Source organism: Lissotriton helveticus, chromosome 7 (genome assembly GCF_964261635.1).
Source record: "Lissotriton helveticus chromosome 7, aLisHel1.1, whole genome shotgun sequence".
In the NCBI taxonomy this organism is placed as follows: domain Eukaryota; kingdom Metazoa; phylum Chordata; class Amphibia; order Caudata; family Salamandridae; genus Lissotriton; species Lissotriton helveticus.
This window is the reverse complement of record NC_136068.1, coordinates 533,792,214-533,819,004: the sequence shown is the minus strand read 5'-3', so window position 1 is coordinate 533,819,004 and position 26,791 is coordinate 533,792,214. Positions and strand designations below refer to the sequence as shown.

The 26,791-nt window shown below is 44.4% G+C and overlaps 1 protein-coding gene and 1 long non-coding RNA gene across 2 annotated transcripts in view; both read left to right on the top strand.

Moving 5' to 3' along the window:
• The window catches only part of LOC144769149 (uncharacterized), a 1,798,260-nt gene that overhangs the window by 673,104 nt on the left and 1,098,365 nt on the right, over positions 1-26,791 (top strand). The gene's annotated exons all lie outside the window — the stretch shown is intronic.
• LOC144768724 (uncharacterized) lies at positions 19,396-25,636 on the top strand. The gene is made up of 3 exons (XR_013598617.1): positions 19,396-19,469; positions 22,284-22,388; positions 24,790-25,636. It is a non-coding gene; the product is annotated as an uncharacterized LOC144768724 (long non-coding RNA).

Sequence of the window (26,791 nt, the reverse complement as noted above, 5' to 3'; positions counted from 1 at the left end):
AAATCAGGACACTGGTCTGAATGTAGCATGCCAATTGCGTATATGCCGCTATAGACTCGCGAATCTTCTTATAACAGTTCTGGCGTCAGCCGAGCGCTGGGGTCTACATTTTAAGTGTATCTAGTCTTAAATAATATACATTGGGACGCATGTTTCCTGTTTAATCATGCGTATAGATCGCCTTATGCTTTCTATTAGGTGTTCTGGCACTGCTTCGGCCGGTTCACCACTGCGATCTCTGTTGCAGTTTTCACAATTTTTTGCAAATTTGTGATTATCCATGTTCATTTCCGGCCACCAGTATACTGATTTTAATTCTGTCAGAGATTCTTTGATCATCTGATGCCTTAGACCTAATCCCATATGTGCTTCTTGTATTAAGAAGATTCTCCTGTTCGTGTTTGGAATTACTCTATCCCGCACTCCAGGGATTTGAGCAAAAGGAACGGAGTTTGCATCGATTATGTATGTATAATTGAGTGGATAGTTGACAGGTAGTGCTGCACAGTCGCCTTTTGATGACGTTTTTACTGCCAGCATTGTTTCCCCGTCTATGTATTTTCCTGAACGCTTCTTTGTAGCTACGGAAGCCGATTTAGTTGCTTCCGCTGTGGCTGTCTCAGCCAATGAATTCCCTGAAACGTGAACGCCATCACGTTCATGACTCAGTGAGTGTATCACGTGAGTCTTTGGTAGTTCTTTCTGTAACAGAACTACTTGTTCCCAATGCGATTTTTTCTTGACTGTGGCACCTTTGTCATCTTTGAAACCCTTTAGAACCCATTTCTGCAAGTCGCTATTGTATGATTTGACGCAGTAATGTGAATCGCACACTATTAGTGTCGGGAATTCGCGATCGGCATTATCTAGCGCCATTTTCAAAGCTGTTACTTCAGTTTGTTGATCTGAATTGTTTTCTACAGAATGTGATTTTGTTACCAGAGGTCTCAATTTACCTCCACGCCACACGTTTTTTTACAATCTCGCATGTGGCGTTATAGGCTTGTTTTCCCCAAACTGAGGGTTGTGCCTATCCGTCTGTATATATTACACAGGCGTACTGTTGTATGGGCAGAATGTCGATTGGCAGAGGATATTCTCTTTTATATTCTAGATTTTTTAGTTTTTTCATGTTCGGGCCAAAATAGTATTTCACTTTGTCTGTAGCAAGAGAATTTTCCCATTGAATCCATTTTGGATTTAATGCCATGGTAGTTAAATTAAATGGGCTTGTTAATGCCTCAAAGGCTGATTCTGCTGTTAAAACAGTAATCTGTCTGCCTTGGGCTTGGTCTCTTTCTTTTGCTACAGCTGTTTGGACCGCATGTACAATGTTTTCCTTAATACTGAATGTTTTTTCAGCTTCTGTGTACAAATGTGATTTGTAAGCTATTGGTACCGTTTCTCCCTCATTAGAGGTTAGGTATGTGAATCTGCATCTTCCTGGGATGACCCAAATCACAAGGTTGCGTGTGTTATCGCGGGTTTGCAATTTTGTTTTAGCTAACATGTCTGTTTGCAATGATCTCAAAATTTCTGTGTGTTTTTGAGTCCAATTGATTGTTTTAAAATCTGGTTTGATTAGTTCATAGAGAGGTTTAACCCTCTCTGCATTATTTAGAATGTAAGTTCTTCCGAAATTCAGGAAACATAGAATCGATTGTAAGTTTTTCAGCGTTCTTGGTGCTTGGATTACAGCGCATTTCTCTAAAAAATTGTCTGCCAGGCTTTTGCCTTCACTTGATAATTCATATACTAAAAACAGGACAGTTAGATGGGCAATTCGTGACTTTTTAAAGTTGAATTTGTAACCCTCTGCTGCGAACCCAAGTATTATGGTGTTCACTCTTTTCAAGTGAGTATCCAAGTCATCATCTGTTAGATAGATGTCATCGACATAAGATAATGCCTCATCATCATACATTTGTAGTAACTCTGTTACTCTTGCTGAGAATAATCCTGGGCTGTTCTTGAACCCCATTGGGAGTCGACAGAATTTTTCCTGCGTGCCCATTATTGAGAAAGCGGTCAAGTATCTGCTTTCAGGTGCTATGTTTTGACAAAAGAATCCATTAGAGATGTCTAATGTTGTTTTGTATTTTTTGTGCACTATGTTATTCATTAGTGCTGTACTGTGTGACTTTGTACTGCAAAATTTTGCAACATGAGTTTAGATGTCTGTAGTCCAAAACTAGACTATATGAATAGTCCGGCTTGGAGACAGGAAACAAAGGATTGTTCATTTGTGAGGTGCATGTTTCAATCACCCCCTGGTGTTCAAGTTGATCTAAGATCTCCCTGACCTGTGTTTTAGCTTCTTGCTTAATTGGGTACTGCCTCAGTGCAGTTGGTTGTAATTTTAACTGGATTTTGTGAGGAGGAGAGTCCTCATCCCATCCAACATGGTTTTTATATAATGCAGGAGCCTGGGCTACTGCCCACTTTCTTGCAAGTGTATATTTTTTATGAATTGGAATATGATTTGAGAAGGCAGGCATAATCATTTCTTCACCATGAGGGCACTCCCTGACAAACTCCGATGGCCAGTCTTTTTCAGCTAAAAGGATGTCATAGCCTTTGGAGAGGTTATCCCAAAATAGACCCTTTATTTTCCTGGTCTTATCTCCCTCTATACGTAATGTTATTTCGTATATTTTATGAGGTTTGCTAATTCTGGTATCTGCAGTTTCCACCTGAATGTATTCATTCGTGTCCACTGTCTCCAGATGATTCATCAGGATCTTGCGAGCTATGCTCACTTCTGCTGCGCTGTCTAGCATTGTCTGAGCCCACTCTCCGTTTTTCAGCTGTGTCCTCAGTATCCTCGGCATGTTTGATTACTTTAATACTGGCTACCTTCTTTTTTGGAAATTGTAATTTTTTACTTTGATGGGCAGGTTCCTTGTCTTTGGACTTGACGTGCTCTTCCCTGTGTTCTGACCGTCCTCTTCTTTCCGATTTCTGCGAGGAAGTCTGAAAAGATCGAGAGGGACGTGTATCAATATCTTGATATCTATCAGGTTTCTTCAAATTATCCCTATTTCTAAGGTTGTAACTTTTCTCAGAGGGCTCCCTCTGGGGAGACTTGTATCCTTGGTCCGGAGATCTTTCTCTCCGCCGAGGAGACTTTCTTCTGTACTGGAATCTTTTTTCTTTGGGAGTGGATTGTTTATTTCCATCCCAGCTCATTTTTGGAGTGTTTAGATTATTTTTAATAAATATCTTTTCAGGATTTTCAGTTAGTTGGGGTTTTACTGGTTTCCCATCCAAACTATGTCTTCCTAGTTCTTCATAGGATTTTTCTATGATTCTGGCAAGTTCAAATGGTTGTTCTGCTATATCTGTTTCTTTCAACTTCTGGCGGATCGTTATATCCTCAGTTGCCATTTGAACTAAGTCTCTATATGCCTGTGTTAATTCTTTTATTTTAACTAAGAGTTCTTCGTTTGACATTTTATTAATGTCAGGATGTGGTGTGTAGCTGGCTAGAACCGGCCACGTTGCTCCTGGTCTACCTAGTGGACCGAGCCTGGTGATGTGATCATTATGTTTTAGGGCGCCTTTAAACCAGAGCAGGTGCTCTGGGTCTTTTAATAGGATTTCCACTTCCTCGAAAGGAGTGTATTCATCCGGAGGTTCCTCTATTTTGTAATAGTGGAATTTTTTTGTGACAGCGTTTGCTGCTGGAAAGTTTATCCATCAATAGAATACCTCTGTCTGACGATATTCGTGTGCCTCAATTACGAATATGACTGTACCACCTCTTGGTGTTAGTCCATTTTCTATAGGTTTAAGTGTTATAGTTTTTCTTATGTTGACCGGGATGAGTATTGCGTCCGGGTCAGTCTGCAGGAGACTTGTGTCATCCGCTAGGAGTTGAGCTGCTATTCTAGCTGCCTCCCTTTCTCCTTCGTTGTCTGACATTTTACTGACAGGAAGGTTTTTTGTTGCAGATCAGGTTTCCAACGAAACAAAGATTAGGTGCACAATATTTCGGAACACTGTATCCTTCAACGTTGAATAAACCAAAAGCTATACATAGGAATCTCTTCCTACTAAGTTCCGGCGGATTTTAACCTTTGACCCACTCCAGACGTCTTTGGAGTATTTACGGGAGAAAGGGTCTGTGTGAAAAAGCACGACTGAGTTACTCTAATGCCTTGCGTTAGATTTATCGCCTTACCAAACCGTTGGGCGCCATGTAGTGTAGTTCCTATATTCCCAATAGGCTCTGCGCATTGGAATAATATCTACAGTAGTGTAGACGTAGGACTGAGGTTAACTAGGTCTGTACTGACGATATTAGACTTAAGTTTTCTGTGCCAGCTAGCTCAGAGTTCACTAGAAACTTTCTCGAATAGGCGAGGAGGAGTTTAACCTCCCTGGATAGACAAGAAGGGATTTAGTTTCTGACAACCATAAAACATGACAACTTTGCTCTCCTGATTGAGAGTGTATCTCTAGAGTCGTGTGAAAACAAAAGACAGCTATTTCACTCAGTCAATACGTGCGTACTTAGTTTCACCAGTTTGTAGAGAAGAAGAGAGACGGGCGTATTCAATAAAGGTGTTATTTATTGAACAGTCTCTTTTCGCATACAAGAGAAATGAATCGCTATAATTGTAATACTTAGAGTTAGGTAAAATGCATATAGTAAAAGCAGGATTATGAAATAATACTGTAAAAGCATGGATATGGTTTCTTAGCCATATGATACTTTAAAATGGATAAAATAGATACATACATATATACATTGACTAATCGTACTCAACTGGTGCTTCTAAGTATGCCTACCCCGGTGTACCTGACCTAAGCCTAATACGTGGGAGGGAGTAAGTAAGTAGCAGTTTAAGTTAAGTTTGTTTTGCCAAGAATCTGACTCAAGAATTCTCTGTAAGGGTTTAGTCAGTTCAGTACCTGGGTATTAGAAGGCAGGAGGGCTGGTATCTCTCTCGCAGAACTCAGTATCTCACTCACCCGCAAAGGCGAGCTGGAAACGCCGGAAGCTGGATTTCTCGGCAAGAGAAAAGGCAGCGTCTCTCTCAGCGCATCAAAAGGGAGAGCAGCGTCCGTGGGCTCTCGCATCAGCTGGGCTCTCGGGCAAGTAGTCGCTGCTCCAGATTCACCACCACCATGTGTTTGCTTAAGGCAGCCTTGGTATATTTATACCTGAAAGGTGCCGGGTTTGACGTAAGGATGGACATAAGACGTCAATAAAGATGTCACTAAGAACTAGTCGTTCTTACAATGCTTTACAGGAGTTCTCGGACGAAATCAAAACAATAGAAGGCGGGGATTTCTCAGGTTGCTGGAGGCTTGGATTTGTTTAAGAACTCGGTGTGCTTTCTAGGGGGCTGGAGGAATAGTGCTTGCTTAATGTGACAGCATGCGCTATGACTGAATTTATGAAAAGGGTTTCTATGCCGTTGTAGGGATATTATTGATTTATAACCGGACAAGGGCAAAGAATATGAATATCGATACAGGTACCTAGATATACACACTACAGAGGCACCACATCAGTCACCATCTACTGTATTTGCTACCCGAGAGAGCAGGCTGTCACTAACACCCAATTTAAAACCCAGTGAGATTTCTCACCCATTCATGGTGACCGATGTGCCTAGTATTAGAGTAGAGTCAGAGGGCAGTGACACTATTGATATTAACCCAATGGCCGAGCCAGCTGACACCAGTCTACTGAGTTGCACGAGTGTTCAAGGGTCAGGCCGGCGCAAACGTAAATGTGCCCATAGTAGGAAACTGGTAGTTACAAATAGACAGGGGAAGAGACATAGGAGCAAAAAGAAGAGGCTAATTCAGACCACACTGAAACAAGGGAGGGAAGGAGGGATAATGCGGCTGAACACAAACCCACACCATAGCGAAAATCTTGCTACTGCCCAGCAAAATTTACCACCCATCAATATGGAGGGCCTTATACACCAACTAGAACTAATGGTAAAATCTCACATTACACCTATGGTCGATAGACTGAAGATCTTAACGGACAAAGTGGAAATTCTTGAAAAACTGGGGATAGCCAACTTAGATTTGTTAGAAAATCTTATTACACAAAGTAAGCCATCCATGACGAACGTGTTAATGAGTAAGCCCGGTAACAACATAACCACCAATGAAATAAGAGCACCTATCTCTTCAACCCCTGTCACAGCAGCTCCAGCCCCGAAACAATTACCTACCAACATTCTAACCACCATAACGAGTCAGAAACCTGATGTAAGGCAAAGGGAGAAAGTGGGTCCTACATCTAACAACACGGGCAGGACAGTGCCATTGCGGCAAATTGACAACATAATTCCTGCAACGATTAACCTCCCACCAGAATGTAGTCCGTATGTAGCCATTCTTGCTAATGTTCCAAAGCTTAAGCCCACCCAATTTGAAAACCAGCAAACCCTTAAGAATAAAACCCTGCATTGGCAAAATTGTGGATTTCCAATGCGTGGGGCAAACCAAATTATTTCCACACAGAGAGTAGGCTGGTTGGGCCCTAGCAAAAAGGAGATAAATGGGGATTGCATAGTAATCAATTTTAGGATCTCAGAATGGGCCAGAGATTCCATTTTAAATGCACCCATACCCTCTAAACACGAATATAATACAACCTTGCTCCCCCTTGATTATTTCTATAGGAGTCAGTCAGGAAAACAAGTTACAACACAGACTGCTGACTGCTATAGAGCTACTCACCTTAACCACCTCAATGTAGCCAGTGAACCAGCACCTCTGTATAACCTATGGGACAATATTACTGTTCCGACTTATAATAGATTCCAGGTGTTCGGTTCACTTGAAGAGAACGACTGACTGAGGGGACAAACTATAGTACCACAACTTCAAACAATCGTATCTGGGGGAATGAATTTAATTGAACAAGGATTGCTATGTACAAATAGGTCAGATGGGGACACTGCCGTGAATTTAGTAAGTAGTGACCAGAATAACATTGACGATATAACTGAAACTGTGTTAGTCCTGGCATGGATTTAATTATGAATGTGACCTCACACTACGATCCATTAGTCGATAACACTGCAGAATGCCTAAAGGTTATTACCTGGAACATAGCGGGAATTACTTCCAAAATAACTACTCCGTTCTGGGAAAACTTTATCAAGCAAGGCCACGATATAATCTGTCTCCAGGAGACGTGGGATAAAAACCAGGTACAAGTTGAGGGGTATATATCATACAGTGTAGATGCCATAGCTCCAGCAGGTAGAGCAGGCAGAGCAAAAGGTGGCTTATTAACCCTTGTATCCACTACCCTAACAGAATTTAGCCCCGGTGGCTATGTGGAGGTGGCCCAGTACACATCAATTTTGCGCCTAGTGCATGTCAAAGGCAGGGATTTAATAATAGTACATTTTTATAATAATATTGTTGGACCCAACCGGGGCGCGATTGTACTGGATATAGAGCGGGCCATAGAGGAAGTACTTGCTTTATCAAGTGACCCCCTGTAATATTATGGGTGGGTGATTTTAACATTCAATCATGTAGTCATGCACAGAAGGGGATCTGTGGCCATCGCGAGGAGTACTTTCATGGAGGCAGTACTGTTTTTACCCATTTCCCACACACTAACTATGGGAGTGCGCTAAATAATTTAGTGGCCAAACTAAATCTGGAATTATTGGACTGCACAAAGAACAAAGATAATGAAGTGTGTCCATCATTTAGAGGGAGAGATGCCCACTCGAACATCGATCACATTCTGGTATCCAATGGAACTGTCTACTCTAATGTCTGGGTAACAGAGCAGCCAGTGAGCGATCATAACAGCGTATCGCTAGGTTTGGCAAGTTGGGGGAAAAAAAACCATGTATAAGAAAGTTCGGTCCAAGGGATTACAGCGGACAGACCCAATGGCATGAGAATTAAGTGGACCAGAATTGACCCGACTCAATTCATGGAGGACCTGTTTCTAAAATGCAGTAGGGAAATAGGTTATTGCTTAGAATCTAATGTGGTCCCTGGCATCTTTCTTGCCAATTTCTTAAAAATAACCAAGCGAATCGATAACTCACTCACAGCAAGGAGCCGTAAGCTCAGGAGAATACAAGTGGTGTGGTTCGACAAGCATTGTGCCCAGTCATTAAACAAACTCAAAATAGCACTTGATACCAAGCCCAGGGACACAGTAAAAATTAGAGAGGAGCGTCTTAATTATAAGACCGCCCTTGCAGTTAGAAAAAAAGATCTGCAAAATGAGGCCTGGTTGAATTTGGACACGGCTGCGGAAACAAAAAACCACAAATTATTTTGGGATGCTGTAAACAGTCCTTTTTTAAAGAATGATAATATCCCCGAAATTTCCTCCCATGTTAGTTGCCGTGCTTGGATAACCCACTTCACTGGAATTTTTAATTCTGCCTCCAACTTAGATGGGTTAGTTTTAAATACAGATACAGGGTCCAGTTTTAAACCCCCAAAAAATGCAGCTATCTGTGACCCTAATTGAGGTCACCGAAGCAATAAAAAATAGCAAAGGGGGTAAAGCCCCAGGGCCCGACGGGGTACCTATGGACTTTTATAAATCTGAAACTACCCTATGGGCCCCAATACTGACAAGATATTTTAATGCAGCTTTAGAAGACATGTTTCCACCTACATGGGGCCAGTCCATCATAGTGCCTCTCTATAAGAAAGGCTCCAGGTCTGAGGCGCGAAATTATCGCCCCATCTCACTTCTGGACTCGACATTTAAAATCCTCAGTCGAGTCCTTTTAGAAAGACTAGGAGCCTGGGTAGAGGAAAATAACATCTTATCCTCAGTGCAGTACGGGTTCAGAAAGGGGATGGGAACAATGGAGCAGTGTGTGAACCTGGAACTTATAGTCAGCAAGTACACAAAAGCCAAAGAGGGCAACCTCTTTCTGTGTTTTGCTGACTTGAGTTCAGCATTTGACTTGGTGGAACACTCACTCCTCTAGCCAGTTTTATTGAAGATGGGTGCCCCGACAGAAATTATACACTTCTTGGCTAGACTTTATGAAAACTTATCTAGCAAAGTTAGATTCGGGCCTGATGGAGAATGCACACCTTCTTTAGAATTAATAGAGGCATACGCCAAGGATGTGTGCTTGCCCCACTACTATTTTCGCTCTTTATAAATCAGATAGACTTAACTTTAAGAAGTATTCAAGCAGATGCCCCTACTATTAATGGTAACTCAATTCCAATTCTTTTATACGCGGATGACGCGGTTCTCCTCTCCCGGACCCAAAATGGCTTGCAATGTTTGATTAACAAGTTTCATACTTTCATTGAGAGCAAAAAATTGATAATCAACAAAGGTAAAACCTTCACAATGTCTTGTGGCAAGAAAGCAAGAAAAAGCAGGCCCTTTCACTTAGATGGGGAGAAATTAGAACCTGTAAGAAATTTTTGTTACCTGGGCATCATATTTTCCGGAGATGGGAGGTGGGCTAACGAACAAGATAGAGTTTGTTTTAAAATGGCAAGAAATACTAGCTGTATTTTTAGATTTGCAACAAAACTAGGGGGCCGCAGAATTCAGGAAATGGTGTCAATATATAACTCTAGGTGCATATCATCAGCCCTATACGGGGCTGGGATATGGGGCTATCATTCCCAGAGTGCTAACCTAATTCAGAATGAGGAGAATGACTTCCTGAAACGTTTGCTTTGTGCTCCGGTTTCGGCCTCTAATGAACTAATACACAGGGAAGTTGGCTTAAATCACGTCAACGACCTAATTGCCCTACGACCCCTGTCCCTATGGCGCTCTATATGGGCAAAGGAAGAGACAAAATTCACCCAGGATGTGATCAATGACTGTTTAAAGCTTGACCACTGTTCAAGGATCCCCTGGCTATGTCACATCCAGTTATGGTATAAGACACTTTATGGCTGTGACATTTTTGAAGAATCAACATTGGGTACAGGGTTGTCAAAAAAGGAGCTTACAATTACCTTCCTGAAACACACAGGTAATATCAGGATGGATAAATATCTAAAACAAAGCACGTTCAATTCTTATTTGGAATACAATATTAAAGAAGGCTTACACCCATACCTCACTGTTGTTAGCAAAAGTTCTCACCGTTTTGTATTATCTCGCCTACGTTTGGGGGTTGTGCACCATTTAGTTGCATTTCCAATAATTAAGAAACCAGGTTCATGTTTATGCCCATGTGATGGTGGATCTAAGCAGAGTGGTCTTCATTTTATGCTGTTTTGTACATTTTATAGAAATTTTTATTTGAAACCCATCTTTTTAAAATATAACATTCGTAGCACCAAGAAAGCGATGCAACTGATGTTTAATCTAGAGAGCCCAGATATATGTTTTTATGTGGCTACTTATATTTTAAAATGCATTTTAATACGTAAATCAATCAATATATGAATTCAATACTTAACCCTGACTCTTATGCACTTTATCACTGTTAGTTTGTATATGAATAATGTCTGTGTGTACTTATATGCATTTTAATTTTGCAAATTTGCACGTACTAGAAAACGAGCACTTTTAGCACTTTTTGCACTTTATTGCTAGTTTGCACATATATGAGTAAGCGATTGTGTTAAGATGCACTTTAAGAAATGCGTATTTGCACACGTGTTATTAAAAGTCTAAATATACATAGCACTGATGTTACTTAGCAAATTAGAGTCGATATAAACCAGATGTATTGTATTTATTTTGATTGTTGCTATATGGTTGTATTCATACATACCAAATAAAGCATTTATTTTTAATTGAATTGACTTGCGTTGTAAAACCTGCGTTGTAACGGTACGCGTGGTAATACCAGGTGTTGTAACAACATACATTCGCCCTGGGCATAGTTCTCTTCCCAAATGGACAACGTGTCTGCCAGGACATCGCCTCACACCCCGCCACGAGGCCGACGCTGTGTGCAGCAGTGCCTGCAATCATGTGCCCCTGCCGCAGACCGGGCCGTTGCGCCCTGAACCATTCCCGACTGGCCCTGTGCATCCAGGCCTCACTGCTCATCTGCTGACACCGGTGTGTCTCCAAGAGTGCCCACCACATGCCTGTGCTAGCTCCAAACCTGAGGCCCGCGACCTTGGCAGCCTCCTCAGACCATCACGGCCTCTGCGAGCAAGGCCCGCAGTACTACTTTCCCGTTGAGGCACTCCACCTCCATACACAGCGGACAAGTAGGTTACACATTTGGAACTGAGTCTTGATTTGTCAATTGCAGAGGTGATGTCATTGTACAGGCCTCATCGCAGACTGCATGTCCTTCCAGCCCTGATGCCACTAACTCTGTGCCACGGGAGTCATGGGCACTCTCCCGTTGGACAGTATTGCCGTGTGAGTCAATGGCCTGGGGGTTGTCTTCATCATGTAGCTGAAACTGCCATGTTGGGAAAAGGGCGACTGTAGCATTCATCTCCAACATTATGCCTGCTCTCTGCATCATGCCCTGGGTGGACACCTTCCACTGTCCCTGTGACACTCCGCGACATTCTCCTGGGACATCAACGAGGACCTGCTCAGCTCTCGTGGCCCTATCTCAGTGCACCACAAGTCACCGTACCTTGCGGGTGTGCCTGTGCTGGCCGCACTGCATACAGGGCCACTAACTCTGTGAAGCTCAAGTCATGGACCCTTGCTGTTCTTACTCTGGACTTCTGATTGTCTGATCACTGTTATAGTTAATGCCAACAACAACCTACCCCTTAGGGGTTGCGTACACTACCCAACATCCATCCAGCACAGGCATCACTGGACGTGTGACCCTGACAATAAAAGGTGCTGTGCGCATGTGCCCATGCAACTTATTGTCTAATTGTGTCTGTGTGGTCTTTTCATCTTGGGCAGTGGTTAGACCTGGGACATGTGGCTGTGTTGGACCCCCAGTGAGCGTAAGTGAGTTGTCTGGCATAGGGGTGTGGTCTTTTGACACGTGGCCCTGGGCGTGGTTGAGTTCCGGCCTTGACTAAGAGGTAACTGATGCGTGTGTCTGTGGTGTGGTGTCTGTGTCAACCGTCACGCATTGTGCAATGTGGCCATGTAGCATGTAAACGGCGTGCCTCCTCGCCCGAGGGGTACATGAGGGCGAGCAAGCCTGCCCGGGGTCCTGGATCATACATGCCAACTGTTGTGTGTGTGGCTATTTCAGCTTTTAGGCACAGTGGTCCCAGGTCAAAGCTGATTAAAAAGTAGAATGAATATAGACTCAGAATCAGTGCTATATAAAGTGTTGTCCAGCCGGATAAAAAGATAGTTTAATTGATTAGGTTTCAGCGATTAAGGCAAAAATAATCCGGTAGGACACAAGCCTGCATCCTGCCAAACGTATTAACAAACAAAATAACAATTAAAGCAAAGCACAATCAAAAAAAGAGTTAAATTAAACAAAACAGTAATAGAAAAGGCTCAGGCAGAATGTTTTGTTTGCATAGCGAAGTGAAGGTAAGGCAAACAAGAATATTTTGTGGACACAAATACACATAGAAACATGCTTAATAGGTAAGTGTATAGGGTGTGCTTATTGGTCCGCAGCGTTGCCCAGAGATCTAGCCCCAATCGCAGGGCGAGTTCAGCCAGGTATGTTCTCTCCATCTGTGTCCGCCCTTTCCCTACCATGGGCCCACAGTCATGAGGCTGCACATCTTCTGCGCATGACATCAGTTTGTCGTTGTCAGGCCTGTGGACATGCGCAGATGTGCATGAAAATGGTGTGCCGTTGGGGTGAAGGTGAAGCAACCGTGCTGCGCACACTAGTGAATGGGCTTGGGCGGGAGGAGCAGCATTGGGGCTACGTACTACAAATTAAGGGCTGAAAATTTGCAACAAGCAGTACATGTCATACGGAAATCATAAAGTCACACATATCACACACCAATGAACCAGTGAGCCTGCTAACACATCATGCAGAACCAACTGTTGACTCATGTCTTCCCTGCACTGTCTCAGGTGACCAAGGATATGCACTCTGTGCATGGAGGATGACACCTCTCCGGGCCCCAAACACACAGTCCCAGAGGCAGTACAATGCAGCCCACAAACGCACCAGGGGCATTGTGGAAAGAACATTTGGTGTGTTGAAGTCACAATTCAGGTGCCTGGACGTCACTGGTGGACGGCTCCTGTACAGACCAGACATCATGTGCAAGATGATCGTTGCATGTTGTGTGTTGCACAACTTATGTGTATGCAGAAAGGCACCATGGATACCGGTCCCAGAAGCACCGGATGATGAGGATGAGGATGAGGCAGGTGGACCACGCCCCACTGCAGCGGCAGCAGGAATATCCCACAGGGATGACATCATTACAAATTTCTTTTCATGATCAAGTCACATTGTGACTGTCCTTGGCATTCATGGGACAGAACAGATTGTGCAAGGCACGGACTTTGAAAAAAATGCCCTCCAAAACTACAATCACTAAGTGCATGTCACTCATCTGTACCGGCACGCCACTCAGTCAGGTGTGAGTGCGACATGTGTTGAAGGCGAGTTTGTGATGTGTTCATGGATGGTGGGTGTGTCACATCTGTGCAGTGGGTCTGTTTGGGGTTTCACGTATTCGAACTGCCAGTCCTGTGTGTCACGGTTGGTAGGGTATCCCACCCTTCGGCGTTTCACATGTGTCCAAGGTCACTCCATTTTGGCTGCCATTGCCGTGGGTGATTGCAGTTTCACTGCGTGTTCCAAGCATGTGTCTTCATTGGCGCAGTTTACATGCAGGCTGTGTGTCATTGTACATTGTGACTCTGTGTAGATGCCTATGTGTTGCGGGACGATGGTCATTTGTTCTACGTCACGAATGTGTGAGTGTGCTGGTACATTACCATCTCGCTTTTTATGTGCTCTGCTTTTGTGTTGCGTTTTCCTGCATTATGCGTGGGAATTGCATGCTTGTCGCTGGTTATCGATGATTTTCGTATCGCGGTTGGCCCCATCGCTATTTTTTCGTTGGTGTTTCGCATTTTTGCTGCCTCGTGTTGTCTTTATCGCAGACATTTGACGCGTTGTCGTGGGACTATTGCATGGTGCCGCAGGCTTGTGAATTCCACGTTAACATGGTGTTGTTTTCCCGTGATAGACTGCGATATGGAAATTGCGATATGCTAATTTTGCGATGTTTAACACACGTTCTTGAGAATATGCCCCACTGGTTTGAATAATGCCATTGGTGACAAGCGCCCACATACTGAGGGTTTTACCCATCTCAGACAAGATATGATGTTGCGCAAAAATGTACCAGAGCCTAACAGCAAATTTTCTGGGACTGACATCATGGTACAACACCAAGGAGGTCTTAATCGGCACCCCATCAATTTGCCATCTGCTAGCTGTCCATATGTGGCTGTTCTAGTCAATGCCCCCCCCCTCTAAAACCAGGGGTTAGGGAAACTACAGCATGTCTGAAGAATAAGGTGGTTCATTGGCTTAGCATCAGCCATTTAATTTCTCCTAGTAGATCACTTGCAATCTTGTTTACAAGGAGAGTGAGGTGGATTGGGCCTCTGGAAAAAAATCTTGGAAGTGATTGTGTCATAATTAATTTTAGAAGCCCAAGAACTGCCAGTGGTATCCAAATATAGTGACAGGGGTATTATCGACGGAGTCACAAAACGTGAGCATACTCCTATTGGATTTTTTTTCTACCGTCACTTGAAGGTCTCACATCAATGTCCCAGTGGTGTACTGAATTTCCAAAGACAGAGGGCTACCCAAAGCTCGTACCCACTCCAGGGGCCAGAATTTGCAATGCCCAACAGATATGAGGCTCTGAGTAGACTAGATGATAACGAATGACAGAGCTCTGATCAAAGTTATGCTGGGGACCCCCGGAATCACCAGAGATGGCATTTTACAAGAGATCCCATGGCCAGTCAGATAGCGCAGCAATCCCCGAGAGACCGTACACATTTCACGTAGGCATCCACAATCTGCGGGATATAGCTAAGGCCGATAAGAATATTAGTGATGATAATTTTAGTACATCTATAAGTGTATCAACTACTTACCCGGCAGGACAGTCCCACATGGAAGGGTTCGAGTTTGCAACCTGGAATGTGAATGGATTATCAAATAAGGCTGCAAATATTGATTGGGTTAGTACCATATCTAGTTATGACATCTAGGGGCCCGATGTAGGTAGCCCTTTACCGATCGGAATCGGCCGAAAATACCGATTTTCGGCCGTTTCGGATCGGTAAAGGGCTATCGAGATGTAGGGGCACATTTTAGGTAATTTTACCGAATCGTTATCATTACCGAATCGGTAAATTTACCGATTCGGTAATATTTACCGATTCGGTAATGATAACGATTCGGTAAAATTACCGAAAATGCAATGTAGGTAGCCTATGTTCCATCAGCACATGGCTTACAGAATCGGTATTTTACCATGGAATACAAATCCATGGTAAAAAACCGATTCTTGTGTACATGCACATCTGTGCATGTACACATGTGCCATGTGACAGACAGACGTGCCTTTAGGGCATGTCTGTGTGCCACATTGCACACATGCCCGTTTTGGGGGTGCTAGAGGGTGTCAAAGTGACACCCCCTGCACCCTTGTGAATTCTTTAATTACCGATTCGGTAAATACCGAATCGGTAATGCCAAATCATTCCTATGGGCTTCAAAGCCCATAGGAATGAATGGGCATTACCGATTCGGTTTTTACCGAATCGGTAATTAAGGTATTGTTAAGGATTCGGTAACGAATCCAGATGTTGGGACCTACATCCCATTTACCGATTTTGAAATACCGAATCGGTAAAATTCGGTATTTCAAAATCGGTAAATGGGATTTACCTACATCGGGCCCCTATATGTCTACAAGAAACCTGGTGAATAAGCCCTGTCCATGTGGAAGGATATTCCTCACACTTTTTAGCAGCTATAAGGTCACAAGCTGGGCGAGCAAAAGAGGGGCTACAAATACTTATTTCCAATAAAATCTCTATTAATGTTAAAAAGGTTGCATCTTGGGCCCCCTTGCACAAATGCTGTGGCTAAGTAAAAAGGGGGGGGGGGAGATCTGGTAAGTGTACATCTTTACAATAACATCTTTGATTCTACACGTAGTAATGTGGCAATAGCTCTTGATCATGGCCTTGAAACTTTTTATCTCCAATTCATACAGAGTATGTTTTATTGTGGGCAGGAGATTTTAACATAGGCATGCAGAGCATTTAACAACCAGGCATGTGGCCCCATATATACAAGGAGGAAGAGGAAAATGAACATTTTTGCCACGACAATGGGGAAGTCCTAAAACAGATGATCCCTAAATATGACTTCCAACTACTTAGGGGGGTCTGTGGTTTGAATGGGGAATTAGCCCCAACGTTTAGAGGGCGAAACCTATACTCCAATATAGACCATGTATTAGTGTCTGCTTCTGCTATCTGTATGTGTGGAAACCTTAGTGCCATTCCCTCCTTATTTAGTGATCATAATCTGCTTACATTAACATTTTTCGACTGGGGCCAAATGAATTATGTATTTGACTTAGCAAACCACATTGACCCCGTTAGGACAAATGGTGTTAGAATTAAGTAGGAGGGGGTTGATCCATGCTCGATCATGAGAAGAAGAGTAGTTTCTAATCACAGGGAAATAACATACTGTCTCCAGGAAGAAATCGCCCCAAGTATAGTGACCGAGAATCTTTTCTCCATCGCAAATTCCATCAAATCACTGTTAACAAAGTATCCTGGATCTTCATGTAAACAAAAGGGATCGTTTTGATGGTACTTGCACCAAAGCATTACAAGTTTTAAAGCATACCCTGTCTAAATCCCGGCGAGATTTATTAACCATCAAAACCCTACGGTGCGAGTACAAAATAGCTATAGCTGACTGGAAAAAGACACTCCAGGCCGATGCTGGGAAAACTTACCTATTTCTGCAAAAACCAGGAACAACAAACTCTTCTGGGATACAGTAAATGCTCCCTTCCTGAAGAGTGATAATATCCCATAGTTATATTCCTTTTTTCTTCAGATACCTGGGTGACATATTTTTCAGGAATTTTTATTAATAATGGGGAGACAATGGGAGGGTCCGAGTGGCAGTTAGGAAAGGGGAAATACCTCCCTCTGAATATCACCACTAATGAAGTCCTCCAGGCCATTTAGGGCTAGGGCAGAGGGCCGGCTCCCAGGCCCGGATGGTGTCCCAGTTGATGTTTTAAAATATGCCCTTGTATTATGGGGACCCATCTTAACTAGAGTGTTTAACTCAGCCATTACTGATACAATTCCACAGACACGGGGAGAATCTATCATCATACCCATATTTAAAAAAAGGGGATAGAACAGATCCTAAAAATTATCGCCTCATTTCACTCTTAGACACTGCCTTGAAAGTGATGAGCAGGGTATTGTTGTTAAGACTCGAGGAATGGTCACTGGAGTATTCAGTCCTAACCCCGGTGCAGTTTGGGTTTAGGAAACGACTTGGGACCATAGAGCAATGCATTAATCCAGAGCTACTTATCCGCAAGCATACTAGGGCAAAGGCAGGTTCTCTGTGTCTATGCTTTGCCAATTTAAGTTGTGCATTTGATCTGGTTGAGCACAATTTACTCTGGCCAACCCTGATTTCTATGGGAGCACCAAGGGCAATTATTGGGTTTCTCTCTCGTCTCTACGAGAACCTAACCAGCCAAGTTTGTTTTGGCCCTCTGGGGGACTGCTCATCCAAATTTAAAGTCGGGTGGTGTATACAGCAAAGATGCGTGTAAGCACCAATTGTATTTTCCCTTTTTATTATTGGGGTAGATAATCATCTACAGACAATACAGGCTGATACGCCAAGGGTGGCAGGTCATCCGATACCCATTCTATTATATGCGGACGACGCTGTACTTTTAGCAAGAACCCCAGTGGGCCTTCAGAGATTGATGGACATGTTCTCAGCTTTTATGACACAAAGGAAAATGGTAACTAACAAATCGAAAACGTTTACCATGGTCTGTGGGCTTTAACCGAAATCCCGCTTTGGGGTTACGTAAGTGCACGGTCCTGCAAACGTAAGAAAATTGTTTCTTGAAACGCTTACTATATTTACCGCCTTCTGCATCAAACACTATTCTACATCATGAGGTGGGTCTCCGGTTTTTAGAAGATCTTTTATTGGTCAGACCACTGCTACTGTGGGCCTCAATTTGGAAAAGGGAAGAAACGGCTTTTACCAAATCAATTATTTTAGATTGCCTTAATTTGCACGATGCATCAAGAATTCCATCGTTATTATATATTAATTCCTCTTTAGAAATTTGTTTAAGATATCAGTAAGGTCAGAGACATCAACAATATTGTCCCATACAAGGAAGGAGCTTAGAGACTCCTTTTTGCAGTATAGGCTGGATTTTAGATCAAAGGCTGAGCAGAACAAACCGACTGTCGTCCTGTACAAATCTTATAGCCTAGAGAAGGGAGCTAATAATTACCTGTCATATGTGACTTATGTACAGCACCGTTTTGTGCTACTAAGATTGAGATGCAGCATCGTTCATTATGTTGTTGCATTCCCAAAAATGAGGTCATGTCCATCTGAAATGGAACCATGTCCTTGCGATAACAAAAGTAAACAAAGCACATTACCCTTTACATTGTTTTGTAACTTTTATCATACATTTAGGTGTTTTTATCTTAAACCATTGTTTGTTGCTCATAACATTAGGTCACATAAAGTAGCAATGAAATTCTTGGTGACACTAGATGATCCTCCAATATGCTATAATGTTGCCTTGTTTATCTCGATGAGGAAAGTATCCTGATATAGCGCAAGAAATGAAGGAGCACCCGGCGCATAGCAGAGGGGCGCCCTTAGTCGCGATACGGGCAGGAGCATCCAATTGGGAGAGTCGTCCTTCCTCGGTGTCGACGCAATGGAGGTGTCGCACCCATGACATCATTGGAGGGCGCCAAGAGGGGGCAGCAGCTTATAAGACCCCGCAAGCGAGGGATCGGCCTCTTTTTCCCTCCACCGAGCTCTGAGATCCATCACACCGGATTCGCACAAGTTTCGAAGTTGTGCGCATGGGGCACAAAAGGTGAGCCCGGTAGATGGCGGGGCACAGTGGGGGGGACGACCAATAGTGTAGCCACGAAATATGTCATCTAGCTTTTGGATCTAAATCGTGTTGTTTCAGTGAAAAGCTGGCTGCCAAGGATAATTCCTACTTTATATTTGTTTCATGTCGGGACCACCTCGAGAGCACCGCGATAGCACAAGTCTAAGAAGTCGACCGACACATCCGGAGGACTGGCCAGTAAGAAGCGTGAGGCAAGCGACCCGAGGAGCGTCATGGCAGCCGGATTCCTTGTTGTCCTCTCCCTCGGAGGCCGGACCAGCAGCCAGTTATCGTCATCATGTAGGATACCATGGTGTCTTCCCGAGAGGCGGCAAGGCGCGAGGGGTATCAGCAAGGATCCAGGATAAGAAGCTGATTCGCGTCAGCAAAGTGGGGTAAGAGGGATCATAGACATTGTCTTGAAATATTCCGTTAAAAATTGCCAATGAGACGGCAAGTGAGGTGATAGCGCTCGATGAAAGGTCTAATTCCTCTCTACGTTTTGGGGCAAATTACTGTACGATCGTAATTTCTCCCATGTTTCTGAAGAAAGGTGACCACAACAACTGTAATTCATTTTACGAAGGGGGCATATATTTCAGGAAAATCAACGGAACATAGTCCCCGAAATAATAGCACGGTTTGCCTAAATAAAATCTAGACTTCATGCTCCTTTAAATATGTGAAATTCTTTTAACCATTATGGTGTAACTTCCGCTGTATGCACAAGTACACCGACGGGCTAGAAGAGGGAAAGGTCTTGGGAAAAGGGATGTAATTGTTCATGCAGGACCGAGTTAAGTAAGAGTGCTTCTGACCAGTAGAGGGAGCTGTGGGACTAAAATGGGTCCGAGCACATGCCCTCCGGGGAGATGTGAACGGTGCAACGAGGGGAGAGGTGTCCTTTCCCACATATACTGGAGCATAACGAGTGGTCCTTCCCCAAATTTTCTGACAGAGCCATTTATTACGAACACCCTTGAGGCCTTTCAGAAGGGTGCACTTCCATTCAGCTTTCAGATGGAATGCATCACAGGACATTTTGGTAAAATCGTGACTGCAGCACTACGCAGTTTGAACCACGCAGGCCTGTAGCTTGCCCGGAGTAAATTATGAATGGGTATTATAATCAACCGAAGCCAGGGCTTGGAGTTTATTGAACCAGCCCCCATGGCTTGCAAGACAGTAATCACATTTTGCACATTGTCCCTTAAGTCAACTGTTTATGTAGAGTACAGCTGCGGTTCATGTGGGTGCTGCACGGAATCCAGGCTTCTGACAAGAGAGAAATGATTTCACTAACCACAATGTTTAGTGCAATAACTGTTCATTAAGGTGACATGCAGAAGCTTCGGGACTGTCGGCGTCATGCATCTTCTTAGGAATATCATAACTGCGGCAAGCAGGGCCCCTGGGGAAATATATCCAATCGCGCTCGTGACACCGATTCAGCTCTTATTATTATTTTATTTGTTTCTACAGGAGTACACCATGACCGAAAGGGTTTCAGAATATTTTCCAGATTGTTCGAGTGAACAATAAAAAAGTATAATTGCCTATCCTTCTCTAAGGGCCATATGTATCATCGTTGATCTTAAATCAAGTGTTGGAAAGAATTTACCCTGTTTGTAAGTGAGACGTTTCCTTTGAGTTTTGGTCACCGGAGGAACCGGAAATTGTCACTTGAGTTAACTTAATTCGTTCTGATTTAGTTAAGGCTGCGAGCCGCTCTCGTTCACATAGAATTACTTCTCTGCTCACAATGGTACTGCAGCAAAGTGCTCTGAAATTCGCCCCATGCATACATTGCCCTGAAAGTGTGCAGCGTCACACACTACTAAACCGTACCTCTACAAGTCTCCCGGCATGGTGTGTTAATGTACACATGTTTCATGAGCCACAGCCTTTATTGGCCATTTAAATACACATTTGCAAGCAGGCATAGGATTGTGGAGTTGGCCTAACGGCCAGAGCGCTAAATCTCGGACCTGGGAAACACGGTTCGAGTCTCACTAATGTTCTAACCTTCCTGTGATTCGGGGCAAATCACTTAATATCCCCGTGCCTAACAAAATGACTGTGTGTCCGTGTGTAACGTAACTGGCGCTATGTAAAGGCTCTGATACCCTGCATTTGAGAAAATGTCTACAAGTCACCCATTATGGTAGCGCTGCAAGGCTTTCAGCAGCAGCATAGGAGCACTATGCAAGTAACACATTTTAATGTAGACAACACTGTCTTTATGAGCTGCAGCCTTTATTGACCATTTCTTTCCACATTTCCGGGCAGACATAGAATTATGGAGCGCTACGAATCCATAGACATGACCGCTATGCGCTACACTGATGATCTAACCGCCTACTTCCTTAATTCGTTCTGATTTAGTTAAGGCTGCGAGCCGCCCTCATTCAGATAGAATTGCTTCTCTGCTCGCAATGTCACTGCAGCAAGGTGCTCTGAAATACGCCCCATGCATACATTGCCCTGAAAGTGTCCAGCGTCACACACTACTAAACCGTACGTCCACAAGTCTCCCATCAAGGTGTGTTAATGTACACAACACTGTGTTTCATGAGCCACAGCCTTTAGGAGTCACAAGGATAACATTTGGATTTATTACAGTCAACCAGGTTCTTCATTTCGGCCTGAGCGGCCCCAAAAGAACAGATAAAATACGGTACAATCCATATGAGGAAAGGAAGGGTTATTCCATGGTAAAAACAGCGGTTAGTATAAATAATACATACAGAGCTCCAGTTTACCCCCCATCCGCCTGGGCGGGTCAGGGAGCAAGTCTGATATTATGTAATTTACGTAAAGTGCATGTGCAATACAACATCCTTTTAGGAAAGCAGGTCAGTCATAGGCGATATAGACGGCCCCACCCGCTGACCTCCGTGCGGAGGCCATCGTGAGAGGGTATGGTTGACGGGCTGCGGGAAGGCCCTGCCAAGGGTTCGGGGAACTCTGTGTTCAGTAAACTTAACGGGGCATTTTCTTATTTGCGGCATGGCTTGTATATTGATGGACGGAATATAGCCCGCGGCCCTGTAATATCAGAAGCAAGAGGATGTATAAGTTGAAGCCTAGAAATCTAGAGTATGAACCAATTGGCAACAATTAAGCTGTATTAATGCTGGTCGGTCTTTGTTAAACTCTAACCAGTTGCTTTCTTGTCGTTTTCACATGTGTCTTGGATTTGCCTCAAGTGATGGGGGAGCTAAGCAACCATCAACTACACTTGCGGCGGCCAAGAAGATGGGAATTAAGACTGCCATCAACCATGCCGGCGGCCGGGCACGGAGATGCCATGGGTAATTAAGATGTCGCCAGTACAGCGGGCATGGGTCGTTGCTACCAGGTTTGTTCAAGAATTGGGGCGCGCAGGTATGTGCGTTACGGCAAGTAAACCAGAGAGTTTCAAGGGCGAAAGGTTTAAGTGGGCCCAAAGCAAGTGGCATTGGGAGTGAAATGGTAACCCCCTGAACATTAAGGGACATGGGGGCAGTGTAAGGGTGTGGCAGTTTGGCCACGGTGCCTGAGGAGTGAGGTGTTTTAGTGCTACGGCAACACCGGTCAAGGGTTACACTAGACAACATCCATGTTTTCACTTCACATGACGCAGTCGCTAGCACTGTGTGGAATGGTATATGTGCCATTCAATAGTATAGGTGTCAGGGTGGTGCTACTGCAGACGGTTGTCGCTTGATGTGCCAGGGCAGCGGCCAATATAATAGGCCATAAGCAGTGCCAGTACGAGACAGGGACACAAGGCTAAGCAGCTCAGGAGATTTCAATAGGCTAAAAAGGGGATTCAGCATCGAAGGATGAGGCCCGCATATGTTCGCTGATTAGCAATCCTACAAATTAGCAGGGGTCAAGACCAGGCTCATGTAGACAGTAGCCTCCAATAGGCCAGGATTAATGTAAGCTGGGTAAGCATCGATAGGCAAGGGACCTTTAAAGACGCAGGAAAAGTGTAGTATAGATGGCTGCAGTATTGGCGGGTCTCGTACGCCCCCGCCCCCACCTTTAGCTATATTAATATGGGGCGTTGGAGCTTTCTAGGGGCATGATGTATGTATAGTCTGCGCACTACAGCACAGGGAAGAGAGCGCCCCTCCCCCGTTAGCCCAAGGGCAGGTCCAAGCCCAGTCGTGAGGTTTGAGGTGTTAACCTTGCATGTAGGAAAACGGGTATTTCTTAAGAGCGTTTAGTCCATGTAGGGAACAGGAATTATACCACCTTGAAACGCATAATGGCATGGTGAACAGCCAGGTGGCCCTCAGCAGCGCGCGGGGCTGGTGCGGGGCAGGGGCCCTCAAGACTCACGAATTGGGTGCAATGAAATAGTAATAAGGACTCTTTGCTGGTCCTACATTCTACAGTTTGCGGACATCTAGGTACGAAGTCAGAGGCGCCTTGAGTGGAATAGGGAGGAGGGTTCGTCACTGAGCACTAAGTAGGTGGGCCCACAAGCCTTCTATAAAGGAGAGTCAGGACTAGCGGTAGGACACTAGGGTTGCGGTAGAATTCGGCTCCCTCATTGCAGAGCTCCGCTGGGGTCCTAGGTCATTTTTCGCCCGGAGGGTGAATCGCTAGGGACTTAGGGGGAAGAAATTGACTCGGGGGCGAGGAGAAAGGTGCTGCTGACGCACTAAAGAAATGTGGTGAATAAATCCTTGCTGAGTCAGTGGCAGCACCTGGATCTGTTGTCCACGGGACTCCGGACTCGAGTGCGAGGTCACTCAATAAGTATCCAGTATTCCGCAGCCTACACCCTCCTCATAACTACACGGCCCGACTGGGTCGGCAGCTAGGTTCCCAGCAGGCAAAGGAAGGACTCCAGGTTCAGGTAAGCTGAGCATACCAACCAGTGGCAGGGACGCACATCTGTAGGAGTCTGAATCGTAGGTAAGATATGAGGATGGCAACAGGACGCAGAGTATGTCTACCAGGGACTCAACAGGTGTAGAGTCTTATTAGCCCCTAATTTGGAGAAAGCCAGCAACTCTTTTGTGGGCAACAGCACAATCGTAGGGGTATTAATGAGGCCTTTTAGGGGTAGCGGGGGGAGGGCGATTTCGACAGTAGCCGACTCGCCCTGTGGCGGAATTTCTGGCAGCAGAAATGGGGGCTACCCCAAAAATGTGGACTGATTTACTGGACTTTCCCCTTGGAAGGGGGGTTTTATTAATATGAGCACTGGGCAGGCAGGAGGGGGGACTGGCCTGCTGGCGGTCCCGCACCTTTCTGCCCTACCCCGGGATGCTCGAAAGTTGAACCTTTTGGGGGAGTTTGCCTAGTGGTAGGTACCCCCTGGCAGGGTTGGACCGCGATGCGGTGCCCTGGAAGTTATTAATAAAGGTATACCCTCTGTTGAAGGTGAGGGCGATGGATAAGGTAAGGGGCCTGCTGGCACTTGCCATTAACCTTGGAAATGTTCCTTGGTAGAGGAAGGTCGAGATACTGATGTGTTGCTTACACAATTGATGAACAGTTAATCTGCCCTATATCTGGCTTTTTAAACAATTATGTATGGTCTGTATGATCTGGCTGATCTTATGAACAGTGTGCTCATAACAATGTATGCCTTACTATGACGAAGGTTGTCACTTATCATTCCACAATGCGTTGTGTCTATGTGATTAAAAGGCTACGCCCTTGGTTAAACCACAGTAAAGACTCTGTCCATTTTCCTTGGGAATGATGCAGTGGGGCGCAGCGAGTGGCACGTGTGAGCGCACTATGAAGGAGCACCCGGCGCATAGCAGAGGGGCGCCCTTAGTCGCGATACGGGCAGGAGCATCCAATTGGGAGAGTCGTCCTTCCTCGGTGTCGACGCAATGGAGGTGTCGCACCCATGACATCATTGGAGGGCGCCAAGAGGGGGCAGCAGCTTATAAGGCCCCGCAAGCGAGGGATCGGCCTCTTTTTCCCTCCACCGAGCTCTGAGATCCATCACATCGGATTCGCACAACCACCCACCCACCCTGGCAAGAAGGCAGAATGTGGCGTAATTTCTGGCAGCAGAAATGGGGGCTACCCCAAAAATGTGGACTGATTTACTGGACTTTCCCCTTGGAAGGGGGGTTTTATTAATATGAGCACTGGGCAGGCAGGAGGGGGGACTGGCCTGCTGGCGGTCCCGCAACTTTCTGCCCTACCCCGGGATGCTCGAAAGTTGAACCTTTTGGGGGAGTTTGCCTAGTGGTAGGTACCCCCTGGCAGGGTTGGACCGCGATGCGGTGCCCTGGAAGTTATTAATAAAGGTATACCCTCTGTTGAAGGTGAGGGCGATGGATAAGGTAAGGGAACCTTGGAAATGTTCCTTGGTAGAGGAAGGTCGAGATACTGATGTGTTGCTTACACAATCGATGAACAGTTAATCTGCCCTATATCTGGCTTTTTAAACAATTATGTATGGTCTGTATGATCTGGCTGATCTTATGAACAGTGTGCTCATAACAATGTATGCCTTACTATGACGAAGGTTGTCACTTATCATTCCACAATGCGTTGTGTCTATGTGATTAAAAGGCTACGCCCTTGGTTAAACCACAGTAAAGACTCTGTCCATTTTCCTTGGGAATGATGCAGTGGGGCGCAGCGAGTGGCACGTGTGAGCGCACTATGAATTGATTTTAATCATTGTGATTTTACCTGCTTGTCTTAAATTTGTTTCTAAATGTATTGTGATTGCACTTTTATGGCTATTTTTTTGAAAGTCGAATAAAGATTTAAACTGAACTGAGATGAAGAACACTCTGGGCTAATTGGAGAGTGATTCAGGCAGTTTACTGGAGAAAAATACAGATAAATTACATATGATGCTGTGTGCGGTCTACCCTAATAGTTTAAACGTCTGCTTATGAAGATGTTCAGTCCCTGAAAAGTGTTTTGACCCTATTCTACGGATAACAACATACATCATAACCCCTTAGCTTGACTTTGTACTAGCAAAATTACGAACAAGTGAACCATTTGGAACCTTATAATAATCACGTGAAACGTTACCCAATAACTCTATTTGGAAGTTTCATGTCAAGTTTCCAAAATATGCAATTATTATCACTTTTCCAAACAGTCATGTTGCATTGAATGAAAGAGAAGATGAGAACTCACCAGCAAGTGATTGCAGGATGCAGGTAACAGAGGGTTGTAATGTGCTTTGCTCAACTTTTTAATAGTTTTGTTGTTAGGTTAAAGGTTAGAAAATTACAATTAAAACCAGTCATTGCAACTTTATTCCGATAAGGATACAATTAATTAACTTGATTAACTTAATAATAACGTAATTAACTCGATTAACTTGTTTGCATTTAACTAGTACAAAGTGGAGCTATGAGGGTACAATATATGGTTTTCCAATACCTAAAACACAGAGGGGCATATTTACAATAAGTGGCGCATCCCTGCATATCTGCAGGGATGCGCCACTTATTGTGCGCCATGCCTCCGCCACCATGGATGCGCCGCATTTATAATGCGGCGCACCATGGTGCAAAAACGGCACAGATGCGTCACGCATCTGTGCCGTAAAAGTGTCGCATTGCTGGAGTTGCTTCGCAAGCGCGATGCAGTTCCAGCAATGCTCTGGGGGGCCTATTCTTTGAATGCTGCCTCAAGCCTTACGCCTGCTTCAAGCAGGCGCAGGGTTTTGACACAGCATTGGCCTAAAAGTGACTGAGTGAAATCTTGTAGATTTCACTCAGCT